Below are 27,321 nucleotides of genomic sequence, written 5' to 3' on the forward strand. Positions count from 1 at the left end.
AGTTATTTATTTCAGTGGGAGTTGATGCAAAGTGGGATGGGGTTTAATGTGTGGAGGGATGGTGAGATCCATCCTACAGCTGTCCTTGCTATTTCAGGGCTGGCTTGGGAAATCTGTCCAACCTGCAGATTGGAAGGTGGCTTTTTGGATGTTCTCAAGGTGTTGCTGATGGCCAGGGCTGTTTGTTGTCCCCAGTCCCTCCAACTTCAGTGCACTGACCACTCTCCTGGGGCTGGCACTGCAATATATTCTAACCTGGCACTTAAGCCACCCATATGCATTTTTAAAACACTAAAAAGGATCATTCTGAGTGTGCTCCAAGGTAAAACTAAAAGATGTTAACACTTTTCATCGATCAAAGCTAATTTATGCAAACTGGGCTCTGCTGGCAACTGCAGCAAGGTATAAATGGTGACATCATGGAGCGTGAGCTCTGCCAACCTGGGTTAGTGCTGGAATGACAATGGAGTGATTTAGCTATTATGAGCTCACTTAATATTTCATACTTAAAGTGGAGCCCAACCTGCAGCTCAGGGTTATGTGAAGTGCACGTTGTGGAGTTGTTTCAGAACAGATTTTGACACAAACTTTGCAGTTAAGGGAAATGTTTGAGTGACACACATATTGCATATGCTGTTACTCTGCAAGGCTGGTGAAAATCCTTTCAGAAAGGAAAACTTACTGGGGAATGTTTTCTATTTTCTATCTATGTGTGCGTGTACATAGACACATGCACACCAAAGGGTGGAAAATCTGGAATGTTGTCTTAAGCTTTCTGCTATGAAATCATCACAGGAGAAGAAAATCACTTGGATCATACAAATATAGCTGCAGTTTTAAAATCCCAAACCCTGCCACTGGCCCAACAATGACAACAAAATACTGTAGATGTGATGGGTCATGAGTTTGAACTTTTAACACCAATTTGAGATTCCAGCCTCTTTTACAGAAACAGTGCTGAAGTGACCTCCTATTCAGTGAGGGAAGTACTGCAGCTGGTCTGAAAAAACATCAAGTAAAGCACCAGGAAAAGAAAAGCTTGTTGTAGTTGATGCTTTGGCTCCCCAGGTTTTCAGCTGATGGGAGAGGATGTGCTTCTCTCCAAGGCTCAGGGGCAGCCCTGCACTGAACCTGGGAGCTTTCTGTTGCTTTGCTCATTTCGCTTTTTTAAAATTTTATTATTCATTATCAGAGAGTTGGAATTACATTGGAAATAACTCATTTCCCTGCTTAGTGCATGATAAGAAGAGGCAGAATTTAGGCTGAGTGTGTTGGTGAGGAACAATATCCAAGATAATTGTGTCCAGGCTGTAGGGCAGTGACAAGAGAGCAGGTGAGGACTGATATTCTTCCAGCCAAAACCATGGGCAGGATGCTTTTATGTATTTGGGATACAACACAGGGGTTGTAGCAGGGATCTTGCCAACCTTGGCCACTGCAGCAGGAGGTTGGGACAGCTGAGCTGAGAAGGTTTCCATATTTAGGTGGGTTTTGCCACTTTTCAGACCTTTAAAGGACAGGAAGGAATCCTTTGGGATTATCCTAGGAACATGGAGATGTTTGCACCAGCAGTTTAAGTCTAAGATGGGCAAAGTTTTGTCCTTGATGACCTTAAGGACCAGGTCCTGCTCAATTTTGGACAATGAGGATCCCAGAGGAGATGTGGCCAACCCCTGAGCCTGCAGAGTGCCTCACTGTCTGCAAAAATGACTTTTTAACCCTCTAAGTCATCAGGTTCTGTGTCACAAAGGCAGGTCTGGTTGCACATTGTTGGCCACCAGCAGCCTGTGTTTGAGTTTTTGGGGTTTCTCTGTCTGAGACATTTCATATTTAGGAAAGGTGCTAATTGTTTTTGTACCCTCATTTGAGGCTGTTTTGCAGTATCTTCCATAGCAGTGAAATGACTTCTCAACACTTACCCAAAGCAATCATTGTTAATTCAAATATTTAAAATACAGTGACACAATAAATATTCATCAGTATGATTCTTTAAGTTGAATTAGGATAAGACAGAGAAATGCAAATCCAGAACTCTAAGATTTTTAGTTTATTTCAATGCTACTTAAGGATCTTTTCCTGCCCACAATAAATTTCCACTGTTCCTTACAGCTAACTGAAAATTTTATGGTTTTTCAATCAGAATTAGTTCAAGCCACTAGAAAACCTCCTTTGTTCCTATATTGATAGGAACTCAGTATTCTCCTTTCTTCCTGTTTGGCCTCCTCTGCCCTGGATGCAACGGGAGTAAACACAGTGGAAGGATTTGTATTCCAACAAAGAAGAACAATTGCAGCAGTGTTTAAATTCACAAGGTTTGAGGATTGTAATTGGAGTTTATTTGAGAGGGGGGGGGAGGAAATGTTTATCCCACTTCATTTTAGAGGCTCTCCCTTTGCCTTATCCCTGCTTATCACAGAGGGACAAACATCTTTCCCTGTAATGGAAATAATTCTGATTCTATTCCAAAAAACAGCCTGGAAGCCATGGGATCCCAGGAATAGGCTTCTCCCTCTAGTGGCAGCAGAAAGGGAGATGCAGAATTCTTGGACCAGGTAGTTTCTTCTATTTTTTTTCCTCCTTTGGGAAATCATGTGAGCTGCTGTTTATTTGCAGCTTCAAAGAAATATGAATATGGCAAAAAATATCTGCAGCTGCCTCCTGGTTCTCTTTAGTCATTGAAATACTTTAAAACCAACACACTGAATGGTGTTTCTCTAATTTTTAAGAATACCTTAAGGCTCAAAGTACAATAAAGACAACTAGAGAAACACAGATTCTGGTTAGTTTGGTGTTCTGCTAATTCCTGGTGGCAGAACCATGGAGCAGACACTGTACTTGGGAATAAGTGCTGCAATTAGTTCAGCAACCCTGCCTGCAATGCCTGTCACTGCAGAAAGGGAGGGATGGGGATGTTCAGAGAGCTGCCCTGGGGAGTGTTGGAATCATATTTGGGGCTACTGTATTTATTTGACACACAAACTGTAAACCCAAGGACTCAAGGACTAAACTGCCCTTGTGCCCCATAGGAAAAAAAACAATTATATCTATAAGCAGGGGAGGCTGAATACCACCTAGAAGTCAAATAACAAGCAGAGGGAACACAGAGAAGCTGTGGCTGCCCCTGGAGGTGTCCAGGGCCTGGTTGGACAGGGCTTGGAGCAACCTGGGATAGGGGAAGGTGTCCCTGCCCATGGCAGGGATGGGATGGGATGGGATGGGATGGGATGGGATGTGATGGGATTTAATTTCCCTTCCCACCCAAACCATCCTGGAATTCCATAAAACCTCTTCTGTCCTATTTCTGCTGTCCATCTCCTGATGGTGCTTTAACTGCCCAAGAAAAGCATAAACCCACTAAAACTTGTTTCAGATGGGTAGAAAGGTTGATCTGTCAGGGAGCCTGGGTGGAACATTTGTCCCTGGTTGGTTTCTGAGTCTGCCATTGGTGTTTTACTCCCCATGACTCAGCCCCTGCTTCTGGTGAGGATTTCAGTGTGAACTCTCACTTTTATAGATTACATGAAGGAAAGGTGGGAACAGCATCTTAAATTCAGGGAGAACGTGTCCTTCAGGCTCAGGTGCTGAAAATAGAACCAAAGGATGCTCTGTTATCAACAGAACACACAAGACACCTCATGCCCACTGTGATTGGGGTGCAGCTCAGGTCCCCTTTGATGTGGGGCTGCAGAAGGGGTGCCCTTGGCTGATTTGGGGGTGCAACTTGTGTAAACTCCCCCCTGTCCTTGGGAAGTTCCCCCTGGCTCTGGGGATGCAGAGCTCTGCCTTGGGATGGCCTGAGCAGGAAAACATGGCCAGAATCTGCAGTGGCATTATTGCATTTATAACATCCTTGGGGCACAGGAAAGCTGTGCCTGGCCTGGGAGGTCCCATGGATTAGTCCAGGAACTGGAAAATCTCCCATGAGGGAGGAGCTTGGTGACTTCACAGTGAAGGGCAAAATCTGTTCTTTCTTCCAAATTAGTGACATTTGTGTCCTTCCTGAGGGTGTTTCCCTGGGACCTGCCCCATGCCAGGGCTCTCTGGGAGAGGCACAGGAATTCTGGCAGGGCTCTGGGGATGCTGGAGGCTGCCTGGGCTCTCCCAGGTTGGCAGACCTTGTCCATGGTTGTGTTTTCCTCTCCTGATCCTCAGCACCAGCTCAGCTTGTTCTGGTGTTTGTCCAATATCCCTCCTCAGCTTCCCTGAGGATTCCTAAGGACAGAAAACTCTTTGGGATTTATTTCTTCCATGCTGCCTTCTGTGAGATGGTTTAAATTTTAGTTACTTTCCAAATCACAGAGCAATATTTTACACTTTCAGCACTGTCACTTCTTTGGGTAACACCTTGTCCTGGCAGATACCTGGGATGCTTTTCCAGCCTCTTGTTTCCTCCCTGGACCTGAAAACTGTTCTAATTTTATTTTACCTCCCTGTAAAGTTTCTTTTCATTCGCTGCCTTTGCTTTTCTTATCTCTTTTTATGCTCTCAACTTCATTATGCAATTGTTCCAACCCTGCTCTGTATTTGATGTTTTATAACTCGTGTCTGCCTTTTCTTCCACTGTTGATTACTTTTACATTTTGATGTTCCTTCACACTGGCTCTACAGGAAAAAAAAATAGAAAAAACAACTTGAACATTCCCTGTGCAATTACTGGGAGGTGGCACACACAACCCCCGGGCATACATTAATTTATCTTTGAACACTTTCTATTTCCTCTGTGTCCTTTCTCTCCCCAGCTTTATCATGTTGAATTTCACCCTGCACTTACTCTCCCAACTTAGCTCTGCTAAAATCTAATCTACTTGTTTTCTAACTTCTGGTTGAACATTAATCCTGGTGAAATCCTTAAGGGCTGAGCCCAGAGTCTCCCCCACACTCATATCCACTCATAATTGCTGGTGCAGGAGCCTTGCTCAGGAATTATTCCTTAAAAAAACCCACCTTCTTCCCAGTCATACTTCAGATGGTGGAAAAAATATGTGATAGAACCCTTTGAACAGTAAATAAATTTTTCCCCAGATGCTGTTCACATCTTCTCCCCCTCTCCAGGTTTGCCTTTCCCCTTGACCTGGGCTCAGCTGAATATTTCAGCCTCTGCCTGATTTTGGGAAACTGGGACGTGGGTCTCAAGTGCTGCAGTTCTGGTGCTTCCATAAATTTCCTTTAAAAAGAACAAATTTGGATTTCTAAGCAAAAAGTCTTCAGGTTAATCAGCAGAAGTCCTGAAACATTCTGGATGAGCCCTGGATTTTTCTAGACTTTTCCTGTAAAACTGTTTTCAGGGAATTCCTGAAGGTTATTCCCATTAAAAGCACTTCTTTATACCCACATAAATTCCCAATGCTTATAAAATTCTATCAGGGTAGAAACTTTGAGTGTGTTTGTCTTGTTCTTCCATATCTTTATCTAATTCTTATACTGTATGTAATTAAACCACTTAATACTGACTTTAATTGACCTCATCAATGTCATGGCTTATTAAGCTTTTTATCGTGTAATGTTCTTTCTTTTCTCTCTATTGAGTGATCACATACATTTGTTTATCATAAATTGAGTGCATGTATTTTGGAAAATAAAATTGAAATGCCAAGTGCTTTTCAGAAATTCTTTCAAGCACAGTAAAAGAGATACCTGGGTGTAGTTAAATTTTTATAAAGTGCAACATGAAAACATGTCTTTACCTTCATTGCTTTTTCTGTCTTCCACCTACTGCCTTTTTCCCAGAAAGGCAGCTGACAAAAATAAGAAGGAATATTTCTTGTGTTAAATGAAAACAACTTAAATCTCTTTTTTATTTATTTGGTATTTAATCTCAAGTGGAAATTTGCAACCAGAACCTGTGCTTTCCATTCAAACTGGGAAAATAATCTTCACAAATAAGTGTTTGTTTGGAGGGGGGAGAAAGCTCTAATTGTAACTGTTGGGTCTCACAATAAATATTTCTGTAGTGAATTTGAATTGATTAATCTGTCACTTTTTTCAGTAAAGTGCAAAATCAGATCAGCTCCCATCTTGCTTATTTACATGGTCAGCTTTAATTTGTCATTAGTTCTATTGAGTAGCAAAGCTTTTAGTGCAGAAGATACCTCTTCCACTTAATGGATAATCATTTAGTGGAATATAATTTAAAAGGATTTATCTGGTCTCTCTGCCATGGCTGTAACCTAACCCCAGCATGATAAACTTTCTCCAGGAGAAGGATTAGCACTTTCTGGTGCCTTTTGCTTGGGAATTTGTTCAGTCATTAGTTCACCACCCAGCTTGGCCAAAGTGCCCTGAGAGCTGCACTTGGGGACTTGGCACAGCAAAAGTATTTCTGGGTTTGGCTGCACTCTGCATTAGATCCCTTTGTGTCAGGTGATTCAGTAGGATTTCAATCCACATCCCTGCCTTGTTTTATTTGGAAGAGCAAGAAATTCAAGGCAGAGGCAAAGAGAGTTGGAGAGGTTTTGTGTGAGACAAGGGGCCAGGAGCTCTACCTGGGAAAAAGAGGGAATAGTAAATGAAAACAAGTTATGGGAAGAGATTGGACAGATCCTGGTAATAATTTGGACTTGCAGTGAAGGGACATGAGGGGTTGAGCTGTTTTTTCTCAGGAGCTGCTTTTCTGGGCACCAGAGCTGTGTCCCCCCAGCCAGAGGATGGGAATGTCAGCCCCTCCAGAGAAGCACCCTTAATTAGGGATGCAAGCTGCTGTAACCATTTGCACTCCTGGAATCTCAACTGATAGAGAATCCTGACTTCAATTCATTTTCTTTCTTCCCCACTGCTGAGCTCTGGCACTCCTAGAGGGTGACAATGGTGGCAGGGCAGTGCTACAAGCTCCAAAATCAGGGCAATCCATCCTTGTGCCTCTCCAGCACAGGGCAGCTGCTGTGGTAGGTGGGATTTGTCTTAAAGAGTGGAAGTTTTTCACAGGAAAATCTGCAGCAGGAACAGAGGAGCACTGTACAGGTCCAAGTATGACATTTTCTCCAGGGAGTGTGTGAGGATATTTTCAGTGGTGTTTGGGCTGAGGTGTTGGGACACTGACAGCTGAAAGCTGGACCTGAACTCACCAAACCAAAGCTTTAGGGCAAAAACTTTGAATTAATCCATCATTAATAACAGAACAAGTGTAGCACTCCTCATCAGCGTGGATTGACCTTGCTGTTAGTGCTAGATGTGGAAAAAAGAGCTTTAATTTGAGTTTCCTTCATTCAGCCTGGCTCTGCCTGGGTTCCAGTCTGTCACCACTGTGGAACAGGATCCTCCAGCTCCTGCAGAAGCTCTGCCAGTGGGGCATGGCCAGGCTGATGACAGATGTGACAGGAGGGGCTTGGTTGGGTTTTTGGTTGAACCTACTGCTTTCCTCTAACTCTTCTATTCTTCTTATTTCTAAAAGAGAAGTTTTAAACTCTCAAACAGCAAAAACCAAACACCCACAACACCCTCTCCAAAACTCCATGTTGCATTTTTAATGATCTCTTATGTCTGTGTAATAATCCAAGGCAACATTTTGAAGCTTCATTTTTGGAAGGGATTAGCAGGGACTGTTTTAATCTTTCCTGTAGTGTATAAACTGCTGGAAAGCAATCCAGCATTCCAGAGGCAGTTATGTTTTCACTGATGCCTGGAATTGAAATACTCGTTGATTTTTCACTTTATTTTGTTTTTGGCAACATTTCTACTTGAGGAAAGAACTTGAGTGCAATCAATTAAAGAAAGGATCTGATTTGCTTTGTAATTGTTTTTCTGTCTCTATGAATGATGTAAGGGCATTTTGGAAGAATTTACTTCACTACTCTGTCTTTTCTAAAATAACAGGTTTACTGGTTGATTTATGGGTTGTTTGTTTTGTTTTTGTTGTTCTGTCTGTAGGTGAGAAAAAGGTTAATTTGCTTGAGAAATCATGTCTATGCCAGAGAAGGTCAACTTGTTCCATCATCGTGTTCTGCCATTGGAGCTGACCTCAACCTCAACACGGTGCTTTAAGGCAGGAATTAGGCATCCTGTTTTTCTCCATGCTTTCCCTAGCATTTGTTTTCTCATGTTGTCGTAGTTTCTCAGAAAAGGCAGGAGGGTGTGACTCCCAGGAATGAATTCTGTTCCCTCTAAAGTCGTGTTTTTGACACCGTGCTTCAAAAACTTCAATCTCTGCTGTGGCTGTGCCAGGCTGTGTCAGGTGTGACTGCCCACGAGCCAAAACACCAACAAATCTATTTGGCAACTGTGTCAAAGGCAGAAGGAAAAAAAAAAAAAAAAGGAATATAAATTGGGAAAGACTGGGAATGTTAACTCTGTCAAAGTTGATGTCCATGGATATCAAAGCATCCCTGTGGTTCCTAGGGATGTCCCAGCTCCTCTTCCTGTGCTATTTCCATTGTAGGATGCTGACCACAAATGATGGACCAAGGCATCCAAATCCTGCCTCTTGGAGCTTGGATTTAACTCTTGTCAAGGGGAAATATTCTAGGAAGTGATTAAGAAAGATGAAGCAAAGTCCTAATAATATTGAGCTGCAGAGTTTAGGGGAGGTGGTGGAGGAAATGTTTAATAAAAATGTTTAATCAGCCTGTAGGATTCACTCTGGATGTGTCAGAATTCACATTGTCATCTTCCTCTTTCCATTTCTTGTTCAAAAGTCACCAGAAGTTTGGAAATTGGCTTGGAGGTTGCACCTCTCATGTGAAATCTGGCTTGGGGAGGTTTTGCAGCTCCCAGTCTTTGGTGCAGGAGCCTAATTTGGTTTGGGGAGAGGAAAGGGGCAGCACAGGGAGTAAGAGCTGGATTTAGCTGGGAAAAGAACAGGACAGAGGAGAGGCTCTGGCTGGAGACTCATCTCCACCCAGACCCAACTTCTACAGTAGTTTTGGGAAACTAATGTGAAGGAATTTTTTGTCAGCATAATGATAAACTGGTGGCCAAGGGGGTGATGCCAAATTTGAGATGCAATTCATCAGGAGTCTGTGTGTGTATGCAGTTTGGTGTGTTCTATGTTATCTCCTGGAAGATCCACATGGAAAAAGAAGCAATTCACTAAATTAAGTGGTTTTTCCTAGTTAGTCTATACCGAGGGAGATATTTTGTTTTTGTAGATATGCAATTGCTGTTAAGTTACAAGTGATGCTGTAGTGGGAACTGGAAAGAAAATAAACTTTTTTTTTTTCTCTTTCTTTTACTAGATAAGAATGTAAAATGAGATTGGAGTTTGTCAGCATGCAAACAAATGTCTGAATTAACTTGCAAGTCTTTGATATCTCCAACCTTTTCAGGTGTAAACCCCCCCCCCCCCCACAGTAAAAGGCAGAAGATTTTACATAATTTACTATTTTTGATGAAAAATTAGACCAAAGTGACACCTGAGGCATCACATCCACTGCCCTTTGATAAGAGATGGGAGCTGGTCAGTCCTGTTCTTGACATTTATTAGTGCTGATTCCCTGGCCAAGGAATGGCAGGAAGGGTTGGTTATACAGAAACTTTCTGAACTGGAGTGGCAGAGCTGGTATTAAAGATCTTGGATTTGCTTTAGGCTTCCTGTACATCAATATAAAGCTATGGTGGGGCTTCATGCACTTGCAAGTCAAAACACTTGATTTTTCTTTTTTTTGTGTGTGTGTTTTTTTGACTTTTAAAAAAATTATTTCTCTCACAGCAGTTGTTAAAAGATTTGCAGAATAAGTGCTGAATTTAAAAAAAAATAAAAAGGTGCATCCATTTTAGATTTCAGCAATGCACAATAGTTCCTATTGTAGGTTTTGCCAACCTGCAGAATTGCTCTTGGCTTTCCCCTCCTCAGGGCAGATCATGTATCACGCCCTGTTTAACTCCTTCAGCAGACACACCAAGAAATGTCACTTCTACAGAGCAATCAGACCTCCCCCTGCCCTTGAGCCTTCAGGGGAAGGATGTATGGCTTGGGATTTTCAAGTACATATTAAGAAGTTTATTGCCAGTGGAGTATGCATAGATCAATATTCAATATAGCTGCACACACACGTCCTTCACACTGATGCTGGATGCCCTTCCTTGGGCCTGCAGCTCCCTGTAACACACTTACAGCAGGCCACAAATAATAAAACATCATCTCTCTGCTTGCTCAGCCCAGGGTTTGCTCAAGCAGATGCTGAGAGGGGAGATTTTTACACTTTTGACCCATTGGTTCCACCTCCTATTTGATTTTTTTTTAATTTTTTTTTTATGTGAAATATTCAGGTGAGGAGAGGGCTTTTCCCAGTGTTTGACAGTATTTTTTAACATTTATTAGTAGTTTCCTGCTTGTTGGAGCAAAAAGCAGAGGAAGTGTCACATGTAGATCTTTGTGCCTTGCTGAGGGAGAGAACCCTTGGAAAACTCGTGTGAAGTCAGCATTGATCTGTTAATTAGCATCTTCCAAGAAAATTATCAAAACTTGGACCATTCCCATCCAATAAACCACAATAATTGCAAATCTGTGGGAGAAGGGTTCTGCCAACCCAAAAAAGGCTCTTTGTCTTGTCCCTGAAGTGAAGGTTACAAATCCTTCTATGTCAAACTGAGGAGGGGGAAATTGTGGTTGGTTATAAAAGTTAAAGTGCTGTGTAAGGAATTCCTGCTTATTTTGCTGTATCTTGTTCAGTTTGAGGTTGTTTTGAACTGGACAGGGAGTTTGTAGGGATCTGAGGGCTGTCATAGCTGAGAATTGGGCTTTTTAAAATGCAGAGGAGTCTTTATTCAATTGTTTATCCTGTGTCAGAAGAGCTGTGCATGAGAAGCAATTGCCAGGGAATAAAACTCCTGGCAGCTGCCACTGAACCCACAGCACATGCCTGAAGTGCCATCCAAGCCTAAACACTCAAAATAAAACAGGGATTTGTTCCCTTCTGTGTGGATTTCCTGGTTCGAGGTGTCTTGTCAGGCTGGCAGCAATAATTATTACTGGGAGAAGATGGGAATTCTTCCCTCCAAGATTCCTCATTCATTCATTCACCAGGAGAACAATTAATGACAACTCACTAATGGCTGCAGCACTTTATTTTCTCCTTGCAGTGGCATGTGCAGTCCCAGGTTTCTGAGTGCTGGGTACTCCCTGCCTGGCCCCAATTACTTTGGCAGGGAGGATGGGATGCTGCAGAGCTTCCCCTGGCAGAGCAATTCCCAGCCAAGAGTAGGTTGGAGCTGCTGGCACTGAAGTGGTGTCTGGGAGCAGCTCTGGGTACTGGGAATCACTGCTTGGCTCCAGCAAAGGAAGAGCAGTTGAGGCTTTAACTGTGTAATTAATTACCACAGATTTGGATGGGGAGAGGAGGGGAGAGAATTTGGGCTTCAGGGCTGAGTGGAAATATGGGAGACTTCCCAAATGACCAAGTATTTCCTGTAAGATGAAACCAATGAGACTGAGAGACAGGAAGATCTTAAAAACAAATGTGCTCTAAAATTGAAATAAACTCCAGCTTGCTCCATCCAGTTTCCCTGTCAAGGCTTTTGCCCTGAGTCTGCAGGTGGAGCAAGGGCTGGTATCAGTCTGTGGCTTGAGGAGTCACCAACATCCCTTGGTCTGTTTTATCCACCTGGTGGCCCAAAAAGTGCAGAGCTGAGCTGGAAAAGCCCCTTTTGGTCAGCCTTGAGCCTTTTGTCCTGGGACATCCACCAAGCCCATCACCAGGGCAGGAGGAATCAAACAACACAACCCCAAATCCCCTCCTGAACCTCAGACAGAAACCAATTGAATTGGCTGGGACAGCACTAAATGTTTCCAAAATCCTGGTGGATGAATTCAGTATCTTAATATCAGAGGCATCAGTGGAGGCCAGGAGCTTGTCTTTCATGTCCACTGAAAATGTTATTTTTAGTGCATTACATCTTCAGATTTGAAAGGAGAAAAGCCCAACACTAGCTAATAATTAAGTGATTAACTGTAATAATATGCTGCACATTTTGAAGTGAGCAGTATAGGTTCAGATGAATCAGGAGTGAATTTATACATTAATACATATTCAAAAGTGTGTTTTATGATTTAATTACAGTTCTAAAGGAACCAGCCCAGAGAAGGAACATAATGCCCTGATGTTTGCATTACTCTTGCACAATAAAACATCCAAAGTTTGCCTGTTAATTAATGGATTCTGTGTAATTTATTTGTATCTGCACTGCCTTTCCCATTATGCTGCTATGGCTGATCTTGGGAAGCAGAGAGGGGAGGCTGAGTTCAGGAAGGGATCAGTGCTCATCCCAAAAGTGCTGCTGTAGCAGAAACAGCCTTTGATCCCAGAGAGATGGTTCTGAGATTTAGGACTCACAGAGTTCCCATTGCTGAATATGTAATTTAGGTCACTGAACTATGTTTTGGTGGAAGATACTTATCTATTCCACTTCTTGCTGATGTCATGTGCTGGGAAATCAGATGTTAGAGTGCAAAAATACACGAGAGGCCAGGCTTAAAATGGCATAAAATATAAATGTCTCTGTGACTGGCTGCAGTTCCTGGTGCTGGGGATCACATCCCTTCTCTTCTGCTTCATTGTCTGCTGCACCCAAATGCTGATAAAAAAAAAAAAAAAAAATCTGTTTTATCTCTCCTTTGATTTTTAGTGAAGAAGGGGAGCAGAGAAGCCCCAGAGGAAACACTGTCTCCTACTTTCTCTGCTCCAACACCTCTCTTCAATTTGGAAAAGCTGAGTGGGTTGTTAAATTCAGGTGTTTTCTCTGTATCTCCAACAGAGATGTTCACTGCCGACAAGAAAGGTTAATTCAACCCAAAATATTCCTCCTACAGAGAAAGAAGGAATTAAAAGTTGTGTGGATATTTTGTTTTTAGAATAATTAGTTAAATCATGTCCTGGTTTAAAGCAGTCATGGAGGCAGTGATGGTCTGTAAGAAAATTCTCCTCTCAAGGTTTGCTGTGTGCACTGTCAGCTACTTCTCTAGTTTTCCAAACTATTTTTTCCCTTCTCCCTTTGAAATCCCCCATGTTTTTACTTTAGGGAAATTGTTAACAGGGAGCAGACTGGGAGGAAGATATGGAGGAGCTTATCTTGGTTGTAAAAGTACTCAGAAGTTCAACTGATAACAGCAATGCAATTTTAAATAAGTAATAAAAACCCTCCAAACCTCACCCTTGGGTTAAAAAAAAAGAAAATATGGCTTTGAGATAATTAATCAGGCAGTGCTCAGCAAACACAAAGAGAAAAATACTTTTTTTTTCCCCCTCTAATTCTTTCAGGGTAGAAGAAAATAATCAGGAAGTTTTCCTCTTCTATCTATGAAGTTTTAGCAAATAATGATCAGTAAAGCAGTGGTGAGAAATATCAGCTACTTTTGCTAGCTAGTATTTGAAAAAATCTCAAATTTATAGCAGCAGCCAATGCCAAGATAGCAATCTGGATTTTACAGATCAATCTCCTGTAGCTGCTGAGATCTGAGTTATCAGAACTACCAAGTTCACATTTTCTGTATTTTTCTTTATCAGATTCCAACCCATCTGTGCAAGTCCCCAGCTTTGACACTGTGCCTATTGAACAATATAATCCAGGGTACAAATCGTTAATGGTTCACCTTTGCAGAGAAACTTGGAGATTTTGGAGCAAGATTTTCCTTACTTATGATCTTCCCCCTGTTCCCCAAAGATGAACATACTGCAAGAATGTTTATATAAATAATGTCCATATAAGCATTATATAAAAATGCACATATTTCTGTTTATTATTAGTTGTCTGTACTTATTTGTTCTCACTAATGGCTAATTAATTTGGGGAAAACTTACAAAGCTAATGATGTACATAGTGCTAAATTCCATGCTAAATTAAAGATATCAGCCTGGAATTTACTGTCAGGTGGTAATTGCTGAGGTTATCAAGAAGAAGGTATCTGCAGTTTGGCACCATTTTTCATTTATAACAACTCTTACTAAAAGTTCCAGGATTTACAGATGAGTTGATGCTGATCACCTTTGTACAGCAGTTAATTATTAACTCCTGCACTACCAGCTTTCACTTCTAAATTGCCTCCTTGCTCCTTTACTTTTGCTTTAAAAACAGTTTAAGATTATATTTGCCACGAGGCTGCTGAATTTATCCTGGGCACTGGTGACTCAAACTCCACACTGACTTCAACACACCCCAGAGTGAAACTCAGAATTTGTCTCCAGAATTATTAAAGGGATCATTTTTTTAGGAGTTTGTGGCATAAATACTGATGATCTCCCTGGCAGAAAAATTCACAAATAACTGCTGATATCAGATAAATTCCTTGAGCTTCTCTTTTCTTCTGTAGCTTGCCATCGTGAAATTTAAAAAAAAAAAAAATGTTCAAAATAATTAGGAAGTGTCAGAGAGATTTCCCGCAGCAGCAGGGACGCTGCCGAGTTTAAACTGCAATTCCAAATGTTCCTGAGCCTCTTCAAACCCTCCCTGATTGCACAAACAGCTACAGTGGGGTAGAAAATAAACACAGGGATTACTCACCAAACAGAAATTTAAACTCTTAGTCCATGAGATGAGGGTGAGATTTTGCTGCCGGGCTGGGAGGAGGTGGGAAAGGGGAACAGGCACATCCAGAGATTTTCTGTTTAGCACTGCAACTCTGTAAGTTAAATGTGTTATGGTTCAAAGAAAGTCTTTTGAAATTCCTTATCTGAATAATTTTTTGTTGTTTTTCCCAGATTATAGTAACTTTTTGTTTGCTGGTAGTTGGTTCCTTTAGCAAGTGAGATATATTGAGACATAATTCAAAATGACAGGACAGGAGTAACCAATACACGGTGCACAAATGAGTCCCTGTTAACATGTCACATATTACATCCTTTATTAAAACCAGCCCCTGCTCTGTGTTGGCAAACAGCATTTCCAGCCATCCCCCAGCACAGCTTTATGATGGATTGTCCTGTGCTTGTATGTGGAGTAAAATATTAGCATCCATATAAACACACAGTGTTGTTATAATGGAGGGGTTTTTCCTTTATATTGTCTTTTCAGGGATTTCCATTCAAACAATCTTGTTAATCACAGCTTATAGTTTTAAGTAGGCTTCCCAAGGCAGCCTGGATTGCAAAGCTTGGAGGTAATTCAGCATCCCTCTTCTCACAATCAATTAATCTGAGGGTTAAGGCATACCTGACCAGCTGTCTGCTCAGGTCTGCATTTTTCTCAGTGTCCTAAGTTTTTGTACAGTTTCCCTCGTACCTGACAAAGTGACTTCTCAAATAATATTTTTCTTTTATCATATTTGTTTCTTTTATATCATTTATCGCTTGAATTCCATTTAAAAAACAAATAGAGCTGTGCATGAATCCCAGATTGCTCTATAAAGGATTCTGAATTCCCACACGCTCTGCTCAGCTTTACCCTCTGTGCCCAGCTCTGTTTTCTTTTGTGCTGAAGCTGGAAAATCCTGACTCTTTATTCCAGTGTCAGTGCAACAGATGTCTGAGTCCCATCCTCGGTGTTTCTGGAGCAGTCAGTGATAGGGATGTTGTTAATGCAGAATAAGGGAGGGCTAAAAAATGACAGGGGTTTTCAAACCCTGAGTATTTGTTCACAAAGTGCCAAGCATTGTTTTAAAGCTGAGCCTATAAACAAGAATATGTGTTATTATTTATTGATAACATCCCTTATATAACATGAAAGCTTTTATCAGGAAAAAAAAAAAAATTGTAGGGAGTGATCTTCACAAATAACCAAAAAGGCCCAAACCCAGAGGGGTGAGTGAGTGTGGGGGAGAGGATGGAGGGAAGCAGAGCCAGCAGGTCCAGCTGCCACGGGAATCCCACCCTGGGGTCCATCCCTGGCAGCTCTCCATCCCACAGCAAGCCCAGCACTGGAAAAATGCCCCATTCCCATGGTGAGAAAGGTGATGGTATGTTTATCATGCAGCCAAGAAATAAATGGGAGCCATTACAAAGGTGTATAATTCAGCAATTACAGTTATTTGTTTTTTCTGACACCCCCTGCAAACAGTTATCGCTTCAGTCAAACATAATCAAATTATCTTTTTTTTTTTCCTTTTTCCTGGTACTGTACATTAACAGGGCAAATAAAAAGGAAAATAGTGCAGTCCCTTGTAATAAAGAAAACAGCAGCAAACTATTAATGCTCTTTGAAAAGAGTAGTTTTAACAAAGTAAGCAAGAATCATTTTCTTTGGTTGAGTGTTGATTCCCCAGTGTGCTCTCAGTAAGTAATTAGAATGGCCCAGTGAATGTCAGCATCAGCTTGTTTATTCTCATTATTTTATCATTTTAAAAACCCTCTAGGTGATGAGACATGCAGTATAGAACATAATTACCATTATTAGCATACTAATTGGACACAAAAATAGGCCAACTACAAGGTAGCCAACTGAATAATTTCACATTAATCAAACACCATAGTGAATAAGCCTATTGTTAAATTGACAGCTACAATAATTGGCAATATTTCGCTGCGCAATATAAGAAATTCCTTGTAATATCTCTGCCACGTTATATAATTTAGTAATTTCCCACATTTCCAGCTTTAACTTTGTACACCTAGTTCAAGTTCAAGAAAACATCATGATAAGATTATTAGTCTATTATCAAGTGGACAAAGTATATAAAGGCCTGCTTGTTAGCATTCAGGAATAGATTTGCTCGATAAGGAAACAAAAAGACTCCCAATTTAGTTACTTGTTGCTTCAGCATTGAAAATGCATAAAGGTTCTTGATAAGAATTTTTTAAGTGTACATTAAAGTCCAACTCGCCTGTTTAAGAAACAGAAAAAAATGGTAAAGAAATTTTTAAAAGTAAGTGTTAAAATTAAATTTTAAAAAATAAAACCCAAGTGGGAGCTGTGACTTTCAGCCTCCAGGATAATTTTCTGGTTGGGATTTGTCTGGTACCGTCCCCGTCTCGTTGAAGGGCGAACTGGAAAGTTGCAAAGCCGTCACCAGAAGTGGGAATTCATGAACTGCTCAATTAGCAGCAGGCAGGAAGGGAAAGCTGGCCCTGGCTGGGCTTCCCTTTGAAAACCTTGGGGGAAATAAGACAGGAAAGGAGTGAGTGGAAAGGAGAGGAGAAACAAGGATGGGGAAGGTGCGAGAGGGGGAAAGTGCGGCTGTGGCAGAGGGAAGGAGAGCGATAAGGAGAACAGAACCAGATGGTGAAACCAGAGCAGCAGAGGCAGGAGAGGACGAGAGGAAAGAAAAACAGTGAGGAAGAAAGAAAATAGTCATCAAGAAGAGGGAGGAAGAGAAGGTAAGGTGAGAGTCGGGGAAGGCAGAGCAGATTTGGAAGAGTATGAAACAATATTCTTCTTTTAAGAATTCAAAGGCGAGGGGAAACAAGCATCTCGCTGAAAGAAATGTTTCCTTCCCACTCCCTAGGCTTTGGGAGGTGTGGAGGCTGGGAAGAAAGGCAGAAAGGAGCCACTTTTATTTTATTTTTTTTTAATCTCTGTTTATTTCTATGAGGAAAATATTTTTTGAAAATTATTATAAAAATGATGTTTCTAGCAGTTGCTCACACGAGTCTTGTTAAAGGTGGGGCACATGGACAGGTTTGGAACCCCCCAAATACTTCTGGGTGACTTCTTGGTTAGAAATGGCTTGATGAAATTCCAAACTGTGTAGTTAAACCTGATGGTGTTATTTTAAAGAAATGAGAAGGGGGGTCAGAATAAGAAATAAGAATGGCATAGCCTGTACAAAGTTTTCACAGAACCAGACGTGGCCTCTCTGGCAGCACGTGGAGAAGGGAGAGACTGCTTTGAGCATGGGCCAGCAACTGCCTGAAATACCCTCATTTCAGTAAAATAATGGAATTATTTCAATTTCAATCACCAAAGAGGCAATTTTTCCAAGGCTTGGTTCTGGTAGGGGTTGCTTTTGAGAATCCACTGATGTAATTAAGGAAGTTTTCTGGAAGAAAGGATCTCTACGTTTGTTGAAATTTGGCTGCTTATTTTGAATTAAGCTGTAAGGGGAAAAAAAACCCCTGCCTCACGAGCAATAACATATTTTTTCCAGCTGTTCTTTGCTTATTAATCTGTTAATGGGTAATTCTCTGCTAATGGTTGGGGATGCCTGTTAATATATCACAATCCCAGAGTATTGATTAGCTGCTTTATTTCCCTTTGTATGGCCAGGGTCTTCAGTTGCAAAGTCACAGGGAGAAAACAAGTGAGCCTGTACTTCAAATATCTCTGGGTACAGAGAGGAGCCACCATGGGACATATCAGAGGGTACTAAAATCAGCTAAAATATGCAGTATGTGCTCAGACTTTTCTGAAGCAGGAATGTACAAGCTCCAGCTTTGATTTACTCCCTGAACTCGGGAAATGCATCTCTGGGCACTCATTGCTGGGAAGTCTCTCCTTGAGCCAGCTCTGTACCTATAAATGACTGTAATACCTGGGTCAAGGGGTCTTGGAAGAGCTCTCAGAAAGTGATATAATCCACTTTTTATGGAGCAAAACTTGCAGCAGGAAGAGGGAAGAGTCCTGTGCCAGGTTTACAGCAGAGTTAAGGATAACAGCCAAGGCCATACTTGTGCTAATACATTAGGATGGCTCCGAAATGTGCCAGCTCCCGAGCTCGGGATAAAGCAAACGACAAAACTGAAAATATCCTTGACAAGATGTCTCTCTTAACACATTAAGAAGCTGTCCAAACTGAGAAAAAAATCCTCAGCAGTTCCTCTCCTTCTGTCACAGAGTCTGTGCTGGGGTGGCTGGAGCTGCGGCGCGTCAGGTGCCGGGAGAGGAGCAGCTCCCGGGCGGCTCCGGGGACACGTCCTGTCTCACCTGCTCCTCCATGTGCCAGACACAGAGGGTACAGCAGAATCCCCCCAAAAACCTGCTGAATCCTCCAGGGAGGTCTGGGCAGGAGTTCGCAGCCATCATATGTTGTTATATCAGGATATGTTTTCACGTCACTACAATCCACCGGGGTGATCAATGACAGCAATCCCCCAGTTCTGCTCCCCAAAAGCCCCAGACAAACCCCAGAGCTGAAAGCAGAAGGAAAGGAGGATATTAAGCACATTCAGGCATGATAAACACAGAAGAAAAACACTGCAAAGGATAGTTGTGGAATACATTTGAATAGCAAATACATTTGAGGAAATCCCAGTCTGCTTGGGGACAGAGGAAAGGAAAATAAATTCATCACATTATTCATTGGAAATTATTTGTTCAGCTCTGCTCCTTAATGTGTCAGCTAAAGATGATTTCTAAGAGTGAAGATTTTCCTTTCTTGCTTGAAATGACTCAAAAAGAAATGAATATTCCAGCCACCAAGTGAGGTTAATATATGAGTTTCATAGGCATTTACTCACCACTGCTGTTCCCTGCAGAGTAATGGCACTGGAGGTGCATTCTGGGAGTGCCAGGGGTGAAACCAAAGTAGATGTTCCTGAATAATTTAGTGGTATATGAAAGCTTATTTCATCATCATCAACACAGTAATACCTTGCACCAATGGAGTGCTTTACATCTCTGAGCTCCAAAGCTGTGCAAGTATCAGCATTTTCATTTTTCAGTTGGAGAAACTTGAGATTAGAGGAAAAAAAAAAAGATATTTTCCAAAGGGAGTAAAGGCTGTGGCAGAACTGGGATAACAATTCAGGTTCCTAGGAGGAGTCACCTGTAATGTCTGAGTTGAGTGTGGGTGAAGATGCTGCACTTTAGACCTGTTTAAGCTTAGTGAAATATGAGAAATATCTAAAGGAAGATATTTTCTCTTTTAAAAGTAAAATAATAATTAAATGAAATGATAAATTTCCAGGATAAACAAAATTTCAGCATATCACTTTTTTTTCTGTGCACTGGTTATTCCAGAGTGGCAGAGCAGGTTCACATCCAATTCTTGGGATGGCAGGAGGCTCCACTTCCATTCCCAGTGATTATTGCCATTAGGCTGAAGGAGCAGAGAGCCCCTCATGCCTCTCTTTGGGCTGTTTACACATGCATGTAGCTGGTAACTTTTTTTTTTTTTTTTTTTTTTTTTTTTTTTTTTTTTTTTTTTTTTTGTGTTTAAAGAGTCTAACAGCTCATCAATCTTATTCTTCCCTGAATGTAGATTGGTCTTTAATGAGATCAATGAATAGTGCTGGTACTTTGCTGGCCAAAATTGTAAATGTGCTGTTCCATTTCCTATTTACCCTGTAGCACAGGGATTTCAGCACGTTACTGCTAATGTGTTTTGCATTCTATTGCTCTCCTACAAAATTTATGGCCAGAGAGAGACTGCAAGAAACAGTGTGGGCAGGGAGAGCTGGATTCTAATCTCTCTACTGCACTCAGGTTTTAAAAAAATACAGGGGTTTGGAATTGTTGAAGCAAAGGGAAATAGAGAGCAAAGAAGGAGCTGGGAAAGGATGTCAGTTAGTTGAATTAAAACAAAACTTTGGGGATTGAGGTATGTCAGAGACAGGGAAAAGTGTGGCTTCAAACTCCTTTAATAGAGGTGGGATGTGATGGAAGTTCCTTTAGCCAACCTGGCCAAAAGCAGAAGGAGAGAGGGGCTGTGGGGCAGGGAAATGAGGCTTGGGAAAGCATTCAGTGTTAATCAGAGCTCTGGGGTGGCCTGAGATGACAATTGCTCTTCCAGCCCTCTCCTTTCTCCTCACTGCCCTTGTTAGCTCTGCTTGGTCCTGTTCCAGCTGTGCATTCACCTCTGGAGCCACCACCCCAAATCCTGGAGGGTTTGTTTCTCCTGCAGCCATACAGACACCCCTGAGGTCTGGCTCGGGGGGTTCCCCTTGGTGTGGGTGTGAAGGTTGATGCTGAAGAGCCAAGTCTGGTTCTGTGACCATAAAGTGATGATTTCTGTCTTTCTTTTTCTCTTTTGGAGCTTTTCTCCATGACCTCTCCTCCTGAAGCATTTCCCAAGGAAATTCTGCCCCACAGGGATACACTTAGAAAATCTCACTGTGCCAGGGAAAGTTATTTGACATCCTTTACATATTAATTTTTATTTTTCCCATGCACCATGGTCCAAAGCTGTAGTCTGAACCTCTGGCATGACTCTGTATTATTTGGGAAATCAGTGCAGAGGGTTGATAACTTTGATAGGCTTCTCTTGGCCCATTTGTGTGCTGAAGGAGATTTCCTACTGATCATCAACTTTACCTGTCAGGTGTAGAGAGGCTGGATGGGCTGGCTGATTAACTCAGTGTAATGGTTCCTGGAATTCCTGCATCCCAGACAAAATACAACCTGGCCACTCAGGGACCCTGCAAATACTCAGTTGACAAATGTGGTAAAATGTGACAAAATGCTACGCCTATTAAATCTGAAATATGGGGAGGATCCCTTCTTTCGAAAGCAGGCAAATACCCAACCACATAGAAAGGGACTTGGGAAATTTGAGAGAAGGTTATTTTACATGTTATCTGTCTGGAAAAGTGAAATTCTTTTGCAAAGGGCAAAACTGCAGAGGAAAAGTGATTCTTCCCACCCCAAAGCCTGGGCTGATTGCAGAGAAATACAGCCACAAATTCCAAGAGCTCACTGAAATCCTCCCACTGGGTTTGATGGTGCCAAGCCTCTACAAAGCCAATAGAGATGATTTTCTGAGAAATCCCAGAGTAAGGGGAAATCTCTCAGCAGCAAAGAGCAGAGAGGTATCTGCTCATCTTTTGGCTTTGGCAGAAGAGGATGCCTTGGACATAAAGAACAAAGTACAGAACTGGGCAGAAAAAGAGATGCTGCATCCCCTGCTCACCAGGAGGGATCCACTGGCAGTGTGGAGGTGATGTGTGGGAAGACCCAATTGACAAAAACTTCAATATCTTCCCTTGCATTGGGACCAAACTGAGGCCTGAGCTCAGCATTCCCTTTGCCAGGTCAGCAAATTGGGCTCCAGCCCATTGAATTTCAGGAGCTGAGTGGAATAACGTAGATGGTGACAGCAGAGAGAAGAAAATATGAATGGCTTTTTGGGGAGGTGGCCCAAATTCTGTTCTTTTTTACTGTGATTAAATAACAACTCCATTTGGGTTAAAGCTTTCTTAAGAGTTGATGTTAATCTTAACTGATTCTGATATTTAACCTCCATGCTCTGGACAATATGGTTTTCCATGCACTTCTTCCATGTGAGGTGCCTGTTATATCTTATGCTCTTACCCAAATTTCCTCTGCAAAGAGCAATTAATCTCTCTGCTGCTTTAGCCAGGATTTAAGTGCATGTTCTCCCTTTAATTTTGCACACTTCTTTTTTTTTACCTTCTGTCTTTCCATCCTTAAGTATCACCGAGTTGCCAGATAACACAATTATTGCTCATATTACCAGAAGATTTTAATGGATTTATATAAAACTCAGGCAGTGCCATTGTTCTTGAAGTCCATTTTATTGTAATGAAGTCCCACTCTTAATATTCCATGATCTTCAGTGTCCTTTACAAGTAACTTTTTATAAATTAATCTATAATAATCTAATTCAAGTCAGTTAAAGTGGATAACTATACTCCAATTATGATATCAGGAAGAGTTTTTACATAATGAGGGCTTTTATATAGATGGTTAACGCTAATACTGTAGTTTACAACATACTGTATGAATCACTAATTAAATGCCTAAGTAGCAATAATGGAAGTGGAACTATCAATACAGAGACGATATCAGTGATGTAAGGCATTAATAAAACTTTATGGTCCCATTTAATCTTTTTTTATAGGTACTCCATTATGTCAGTTAAAAGAAAAGGCAGAAAAACAAGAGAGTGAGAGAGTGGAACTTAAAGGGACCAGGACATGGAAAACTAAAATGGGTTTTCCCTTTGTACCATGCCCTCAAATTGGGCCAGAGGGAATAGTGATGAGAAAACAGCCCAGTAGAAATAAGTTTATCACATATCTAAAAATACAGCTGTTCACTGCAGCTGGATGGTTTAAATGTTCCTTTAAATAAGCCATACTCTATGATTTCAATGAAGGGGCAGCTTAAAGAGTATCTTCAAAGAGGAATCTGGGTTTAGCACCACTCTGGCCCAACAGGAACAGCTCAACTGTTGTGCTCCTGCCATTGGCCAGCAGAGATGACTCCAAGGGTAAATACATAAACATTTACATTGGAAGGAGAAACCATTAGCAAAGGTATTTTATTTTGAAGCCAGAGCACAAGCTTGGCTCCAGTGCTGCCCAAGGAGCATTTGGGGCTGCTCTCCTGACAGGACATCTCCTCTGTGTTCCTTGGCCCCCAGCCAGTGTCCCCTGCAGGAAAGCAAGCTGCCCATTTGCATATCAAAGCAGAGGAATAAGCCAAGCCCAGCAGACCTCTAAAGGGAAGTGAGAATATATGGGAATTTTTAGTTTTAACTCTCAATTAAAGAAGAAAAAAGACCACCTCCATTCCTTTCACGAAACAGCCTCTTCAAATGTCTTTTGCAACACATTTGAGCAGAAATAACAATTTAACCCCTCAAAGTCCCTCACAGGGTGTTTCAGTCCTGGCTGTGGTTTAATGAATAAAGGGAAGAGATGTTTTTTTACTGGTGCTTGATGTCAGCCCTCAGAAAATCATTGCACTGAGCCCTTTAACACACCTTGACACATTAGGAGTGTGCAGTGCCAGGCTCGTATTTCACACTCACTGCTGTTGAAGTGATGTGTTTATTTAGATTTCCATGGTGCCTTTTTGTGCCTCACAGGAGGAATTTGGCATCACCTGCATTGGGTGTCAGTGCTGAGGTTTGGCTCTGACCTCCACCTTTTTTGGATGTCCGCTGCTGGGCAAGCTGGAGCTGCCAATCACAGCCTCTAATAAAAATAAATCTTTCTGTATTATTTTAAAACTATGACTTCAATATGGGTAGATGGAGAGGCTGTGAAAATTCTGTGTCAGTATCAGTGAAGATTAGATCAGAGAGCTCACACTCTCTGTGATAAGGAATTCATTACTCCCCTTGCCCATCAAATGCAGCTGTTGGCAGAGCTCTGCCTCAACACACATAGTGGAAACATCCATAATCCTGAAAATTTGAAACCAAATCTCTGTGCAGCCCCCTTTCCTCCCATGCATTGCTCCATTTCACAACCAGCCCTTCTACTCTGTTCAAACACCTTTGGAGAGCTGAAGTTTTGCTTGTGACTTTCTGGCTTCTTAGGTAGCCCTCTGTGCACTGAGTGGGGTGGGATGTGTTCTGTGGAATGGCAAATGTAGCTGGAATGCAGGAGCAGGAACAGCTCTGTCTCTCTGTAGCATCTGACAAACCATAGGCTTGCCATGAGTAATGTAATTAAACCTAAATAATGTTTGAAAGGTACCTAAAAATGATGTGGATTTTCCTGTGAGTCCAATCTTATCACATGAGCAGAGCTCATCCTTGGTCACTGGCTTTTCTTCATAGAGTGGTTTGGGCTGGAAGGGACCTTAAAAAGCATCTAGTTCAGATTTATCAGCAGTTTCTCTAGAGCAGTCACTACCTTCTGGCTGCCAGGAGCAATCAACCATGGAATAAACACCTTATTAGAGAAAAAAACACCTTTCAAATGATTTGTCATGACCAAAGGTTTTCTGGAATTACACAGGGGGCTGTGATTGTCCTTCCTGTTCTGCAGTTCACTGAAAGAAGCTCTGCCACAAAGCTTCAAGTCCTCCAATATTTTTTAATCTTTCAATATTTAGTGGTGTTTTTACAGGTCTCTTGGTTGAACATAATACAATAAGATAAAATGATCAGTGAAGGTTTGCTCTGGTTTATTGGTTTTAGGCACAGTCCCTCCCTTTCAGTGGTCTTGTCCCCCATGGCAACTGAGCACTGCAAGGTGCCATAAACCTGAGACCTGCTGGTAGTTTGTGTCAGAAATCCAGAAATGGCACTAATGGACAATAAAAAACAATCAATGAGAGGGATGGAGCTCAGCTGTGACAGCAGGAATGGCAGGAGAGGCTGAGCTGAGCAGGGGCCCACAGCAGGAACAGCCCCACGTTCCTCTGCCCCAGTTTGTGTAAATAAACTCCTGGTGTGAAGCCACACTAAAGACACAGGTTTATACCTAAGGAAACAGAGGCTGTGATCTCACTTTTATCTGCAGTGAACACTGCAGATAATTTGATTTTTTTGACGTTTTGTGGGGACTGTAATTCTTCCTGCACAGGAAGCTCTGTAGGCTCTATACAGAGGGAAAAGTTACTGTAGGAACTGTCTTAGGCTGGGGCAGAAATTTTTTGCTTATTTTAAGGGGTGTTTGGAGAATTATTGAGACTTTGAATGCAGCTTGTTCTGCTGCATCTCTGTTCCCTTTGAACACACCTACACATTCAGTGTCACCTCCATTTGGTTTATCGTGCAATAAGATGTCAAGTTTAATTTTATTTATGGGCTTAATATTCAAGTTTTTCACAAGTTATTTTCCCCATATGGGCCTTTAGAAATATGTTAGAAAAACCATCATGTACTGCTGTTAGGAGCAATGCATTAATAAGTAGATGAGCCTCCTGCTGATGGGCAAAAATCTGGTTTTAGCACCATATGAAGGCACTTGGTCCAAAATGAGAGATGAACCAGAGAGTTTACTACTTATGGATGGCTGGAGTATTGTAATAGTTTGTGTAACAGCAAGTGCAATGTTCACTCCTGTTTTAAAATTAAAATATCCTCTTAAATGTGCATTGTTGAGTCACCCTGACTCTGTTAATGGGAGTTTCAGTCTGATTTCTGTCTCCAGAGTGTTCCTGTGCTCTTGGGGAGCTTGGCCAGAGCCAGGAAGGTGCCTCTGTTATCGAGGGGCTCCATTTCAGCCTCTGGGTTAGAACAGGAGCCTTCTGATATTTGTACAACTATGAATGAATGAAGCCTGCGTGATACCGTAATTTTAAATTTTTTTAAATAATTCATCAAGAAACAAATCTGTCGCCAGCACCCTAAGTGATGACAAAGATCAGTTTTGTGTTCCGGTCCCTCGCTGGCAGCCTGGGCTGTCTCTGGCTCTGTCCTTGGAGGGTGGATCTGCAATTCCTCCCGCTCCCCGTGCGCCGCAAGCGCCGCTCCGGGAGCACTTTTGGCCCTTCCCAAATGCAACCTGTTGCGGGTTTTGAGCCTGGGATTGACAGGGGAAGGGGAACAGCTGTGATGTTCCTCTAAAGCTAAATGTTGCCGCTTTTGCATAATCTGCAAAAATATGTTGTCAGGAGGAGCGCTCCAGCTGGCGCGCTGCCACCTTCGCTGCGCGGCGCGGGCTGCGGGAGCGGGCGGAGCAGCTGGAGAGCGCGGGGCTCGCTCTGACACCCATGTGTCAACTAATATAGCAAAAAAAATTACAGACAGAGAGGGAGAGAGGGATATTTTAGTAACTGGAGATATTTTTTTTTTTTTTTTTTTTTTTTTTTTTTGTGTAAGAGGCGGAAACAAAGGGAGCTGCAGCTCCGAGCGGTGGGATGGTGGCGGGCAGTGGGGTTGGCATATGCACGCCACGATCTCCTTAATACCCATGGTAAATCCTGCTGGCTGCTACAAGCTCTGCGCTGAATGCTGGGCTTGTTTGCCTTCTGGTTTTTAAGCTCCTAAACACTTTGGGGCCGAAATTCCCGCGGAAGGTGACAAGAGCTCTGTTAAGCCTCCGTGATGGTTTATTGAGAGGAGATTATTTTGGGCAAGTGGGCTACAAGGATGGGGTGAGCTGGGGAGTGCTCGAGTTTGGGTGCTGGTTACTCCAGGCTTATCTTTCCAACAGCACAACTTATTGTTTTCACGAGGAATTTTTGGAAAGCCTATGAGTAGAGGATGACAACAATTCTGAGTGGTTGATGGATGGATGTTGCTCATCTGCTTAGACCCAAGGGTCAAGAACTGCTGTTTAAAACTGAGCTTTTATTTTAAGCATGTTGCTGTTGTTATTTCAGGCTGGCACAGAGGGTTTCAGGTGAGGTTTTCCAAATTGATGTTCATTAGGCTCCATGCCTAAGGTTTTGTGATGTCATAAAGTGTTCCTGTGCGCTGAGGAAATAAAATTCTGATGGAAATTGCAGCCAAGCAGGTGATTTGGTGTTCTTTGATCCTGGTTCCTAGCACCAGAAATCTTCTGGTTCTGATGGAATGAATAAGGAATCATAAAACCCTTGCTACAGTTTTTCAACACTAAGTGTGAAGGTAGAACTTGATTATTGTTCTTTAGTAACGAAGAGAAAGATGATGCCAATATCTGCATCTAATTTACATCCTTAGACCAAAATGCTGTTTGCTTCAAAAAAAATGTTAGGATTGGGAAAAAGTGGAGAAGAGGATGAGAGAGCAGGAGTGCTGCTCTAGTCAGGGTGTGAAGGAGACAGGCTTGGCTTTTGTGGAGAGTATCATGGAGAATAATGAGCATAAATCCTGTAGGGAGAATTCAGAAGGGGTTAAGATTATTAAGAGATTGGTTAGAATTTGTTTTACTGCTGCTAATCTCTATTATGAAACCAAGT

The 27,321-nt window shown here is 41.9% G+C and overlaps 1 protein-coding gene and 1 long non-coding RNA gene across 2 annotated transcripts in view; one reads left to right on the top strand and one right to left on the bottom strand.

Annotated features, from left to right (window-relative positions):
* The window catches only part of LOC306808552 (sodium/hydrogen exchanger 2-like), a 516,475-nt gene that overhangs the window by 334,872 nt on the left and 154,282 nt on the right, over positions 1–27,321 (bottom strand). The gene's annotated exons all lie outside the window — the stretch shown is intronic.
* Positions 1,137–12,078, top strand: LOC306808578. The gene is made up of 4 exons (XR_013776069.1): positions 1,137–1,333; positions 2,188–2,312; positions 2,474–2,552; positions 11,991–12,078. It is a non-coding gene; the product is annotated as an uncharacterized lncRNA (long non-coding RNA).

The sequence above is a fragment of the Erithacus rubecula genome (assembly GCF_903797595.1).
Source record: "Erithacus rubecula genome assembly, chromosome: 15".
Classification (NCBI taxonomy): domain Eukaryota; kingdom Metazoa; phylum Chordata; class Aves; order Passeriformes; family Muscicapidae; genus Erithacus; species Erithacus rubecula.